The sequence below is a fragment of the Thunnus maccoyii genome, chromosome 24, assembly GCF_910596095.1.
Source record: "Thunnus maccoyii chromosome 24, fThuMac1.1, whole genome shotgun sequence".
In the NCBI taxonomy this organism is placed as follows: Eukaryota; Metazoa; Chordata; class Actinopteri; order Scombriformes; family Scombridae; genus Thunnus; species Thunnus maccoyii.
In genome coordinates this window covers 19,742,164-19,746,579 of record NC_056556.1, presented here as the reverse complement: position 1 = coordinate 19,746,579, position 4,416 = coordinate 19,742,164, and positions in this window count along the sequence as shown.

Sequence of the window (4,416 nt, the reverse complement as noted above, 5' to 3'; positions counted from 1 at the left end):
ATTTAAATGATTTTATTCTGTCATTTGAGAGTCAGTTACATTATATATTATTTATTATTATATTCAGATTTACTGTAACTGAGGACAATATATCAGATCCAAAGAAATAAGACTGTAAATTGAAATGTTGTCAAATAAAAATTATAATAGCTTCATAAGTCTGGTAGTTGTTAAAATTCTAGATTTTTATTAGTTACTGCAGCAGCTCATAACCATGAATGTAATATTGTCTCTCCTTAATTTATCAAAATGGTGCTGCAGTAGATGAATACTTTTAATACTTTGAAAAATTTCCACCCATCTGTCAATGTGCCTCTACCGCCCGACAGGGTGCTGCTGCATTCTGTGTAAAGAAAGCACACCCAGTTGTGTGATAAGGGGTTATGCTGTAACTACAGAGCCAACAAATGTAGCTGATGTGCGCCTCTTCACAAATGTAGCTACAACTTGGGGCTACAAAGATTCCACATGGTGACCACAAGAACTGGATCTTGACAGTCACGTGACTTGGACGCAGGTCAACAGAAAAGAATAGGCATAAAAATCGCATCTCACAATTTTAGAGCCATTATTGTTAACTAATATGTTTTGCACTATGGACCAACGTAGCTATTATACATTTTGATGTGAGACTGGGTTGGAATGAGACATGGCAAACCTTCTCATTGTCACTGTGTCACAAATTAAACCTTTATTGTAGCAATGATTTGATGCTGAAGCCACTCTTTGTTTAGAATAACAATTTGACTTCTGACACTTAGTAAACAGGTGAACACTGGCGTCGAACTGGGTTACTTGAATGAGCCTCTGATGAGTAGTTCAAATCTACTTGAGTGCCATCTGAACACATGCTTCAATGGAAGGGATACAACTCAAGGAGTTAAGTTGGTCGATGCCACAAATATGCTTAAATTTGATTGCTGGCCTTGGTGTAAAATCTTAAATATTTCTTCTTCATTTTAAATGTCACAACTTCTTGTCTTTTTAAATGTATCTGAATCCTAAAAGTTTCTGATTATTTCCAGGTTTACATGAAAATATTAGAGATTTTCAATGTTGTTTCAGACTTTTAGACCCATTGTTGAACTCTACACCTGTCAGTTATGACACATGGTGACAATAATTAGTGAGTCTCAACATAGAGTAAACTATGTATTAAGTGCATTGCATAGGGAGTAGTGAATGAGTGAACAAAGGAGTGATTTCAGACACAGCCTTTGTTTTAACTCTGAATGCTCCTTTAGAATGTTTGCATGGTGCACAATGGTTTCCATGGTTACAATGGACAGCCTGATCCTGCCTTTTCTCTATGAAGAGAGGAGAGTCATTGCTGAGATAATTTGTGCCGCTTCATCATCTTTACAGAATTTTAGGGACAGTGCTGCTTTTGCTGGCATAAGTTTGGCTTTAGAGGGCTTTCTCTGCTGTGTAGAACAAGGATTACAGCAAATCACCTCTAATTTTAACTTCTGCAGAGCTGGCATTAGAAGACACAACCAATCTGACAGGAGTCACAGTTGATCATTGAAGAGCAATACAACAGACGCACATCTGCGTGCACACACACACACACACACACACACACAAACACTCATGCATCTCATAATAAAAGGCTGACAGTATGAATTTCTGTGGCATGTTCATTTTTTAATCTGAAAAGCCAAGTGTGCTGTGAAAAAGGCCAATTTTGCTCCCCTGCCATCCAAGTTTGGAGTTGGGATTCTGACCAAATTATCAGAAGTGAGGGAGGCTGGGGATAAGGGCTTGAGAGCTGGTGTGTGTGTGTGTGTGTCTGTGTGTGTGTGTGCTGTTGACTCTGTAATTAGGGATTTTGAAAAGCAGCTGAGCGGAAATGACTTATTGGTCCCTGTATGACCTACTAACTATACCAGAGAGCCAGACAGAGCAGAGAGACAGACACACACACACACACACACATCTCAGCATCATCCTTAAGTAACACCCTGTCCACACAGGACACGTTTCAGCTGCCTAGCTGTGTCATCTGTCTCACGTTCAACTGATAGAACAAATACGCTTCAGTTTTAATCACTACAGCTGTCTTCAGCAGCTGCAGCCCAAAGCATCTTGTTAGGCCTCAAGTCTATTTTCGTCTGGCTTATGCACATACAGTAACTACCTACACACATTGAGTTTTGGGCTGAGTGCAGTGTTGTAGCAGAATGGAACCTACTAGCTACTAACGCAATGTTAACCTTCCAAACTCCAACACAGAATTACAATCCTTAACTAAGATTATTTACCCACAGAGTCTCACAGAGATGATGATCATTTTTTTATTTTTTAAGATGAGAGTTAAAAATGGAAAGTCACTGCTGCCTTTGAATTAAGCCATCTGCTAATTTACAGACATGACTGGTTTATAAGTTGAGCTGGAGCAAGTTTGCTCTGTATCACGTATGTTCACACTTTTCACAGTGGACGATGAATTTTCAACAGCGTATAGCATGTGTTGCAGAGAGATTTATCTTTTATTTAGTAATTAAATACAATGAAATAAAGAGTAAATAATCTCAGGTTTCTGGTCAGTTGTGATTCTTTTGCTAATCCACTCTATATTTCTAATTGACATTGTAGGTGTACGTGATGTGCTGTTGTGTGTAGCTTTGTATTTTGTATGGTGTGTTCCGTGTGGGGGTTTTTTTGTTGTGTTTTATTTTGTTTTTTTTTGTTTGGTTTATTTTGTTTTTTGGGGTTTTTTCTTTGGCTTTGTACTGTTTGTTGTTGTGCTGTTGTTTTGATTGTGGGGGACTACGGATGCAAATTAGCTTCAAGCTAACTCAAACATTAGTCAGAATCCACATGTTGGCATAGTCTTGAAGGACCAGTGTGTAGGATTTAGTGGCATCTAGTGATGAGGCTGCAGATTGCAACCAACTGAATACAGCTCCCCTCACCCTCCCCTTCCAAGTGTGTAGGAGAACCTACAGTGGCTGCAAAACTTGTGAAAAACAAGAGAGGCCCTTTTAGAGCCAGTGTTTGGTTTGTCCATTCTGGGCTACTGTAGAAACATGGGGGTGTAACATGGCGGCCTCGTTGAAGGGGATCCACCCTCTATGTAGATATAAAGGGCTCATTTTAAGGTAACAAAAACACAACGATTCTTACTTTCATTGGATAATACACTAATTAAAATATATTTATGAATATGATATTCCATTTCTGCCAAGTCCATTCCGCTAGATGCCACTAAATTAAAGATCCTGCCAGAAAATCAGTGCCCTGATGATCCAGAACCTGCAACAACATCTGGAACAAATCCTCTTCATTTACATTCTTGATATTTACTGGAATCATGTCAGGCTGACCAATTACATTTTCGGATGGTATCTCAGTGGGTCTAGACTGTCATGTGTCACCTCAAATACCAGTGGAAACACTGGCCACTTCTTTTTCATGTGGGAAGCTCAGATTCCATCCTTCTCCACACAGACATTCTGAACACCACAAGACAACCATAAGTCAACACTTCCTGCAGATGTTTCACATTAAAAGTCTACCAGGAAAGGAGAGGATTATTCCCGATGAGTTTATGAGCTTTTTAATGTGAAACAGACACGTTGAGTTTCATTAACCGTAGTTTAACACAGAATGAAAAAACAGTAAAGTAAAACTGACTGGAAGTAATGAGTGAATAAAACAGCATTTCTATTAAAACAGAAACAGCAAAGAGTATGGAGCAACTCTGTTGTTGTGGAAACAGCCCAGCCCATGGAAACAGGGCTGAATTACCAACCAGGCACAAAAAGCCCTGTGTTTACTGTGTGGCAAAGCATTTAATCTTAATTTTGTTTTAGACTTTGGGGCAACTGTGGCTCAGGATGTAGAGTGGGTTGTCCACTAATCAGAAGATCGGCGGTTCGATTACTGGCTCCTCCAGTCTGCATTTTGTCCTTTTGGCAAGATACTGAATCCTAAATTGCTCCTGAAGGCCATTGGTGTGTAAATGATTAGACTTTACATGGCAGACTCTGCCATCAGCGTACGAATGTGTGTGTGAATGGATGAATGTGGCATGTAACATGGACTAGAAATGTGTTATATGAATGCAGTCCATTTACCATTACCATTTAGAATAAAGCAATATGTAGTGGTGCAAGAAGTACTCAGATCCTCTACTTCAGTAAAAGCACCAATACAGAAATGTAAAAATACTCCATTACAAGTAAAAGTCCTGCATGAAAAACCCTACTCAAGTAAAAGTTTCTAAGTATTATCAGCTTGATGTAAAGTATTGCAGTAAAAGTAATGGTTTGGTCCCTCTGACTGATATATTATTATATATGACATCATTAGATTATTAATAGTGAAGCATCAGTGTTAGAGCAGCATGTTACTGTTGTAGCTGCTGGAGGTGGAGCTAGTTTCAACTACTTTATGTACAGTTAGCTAGTT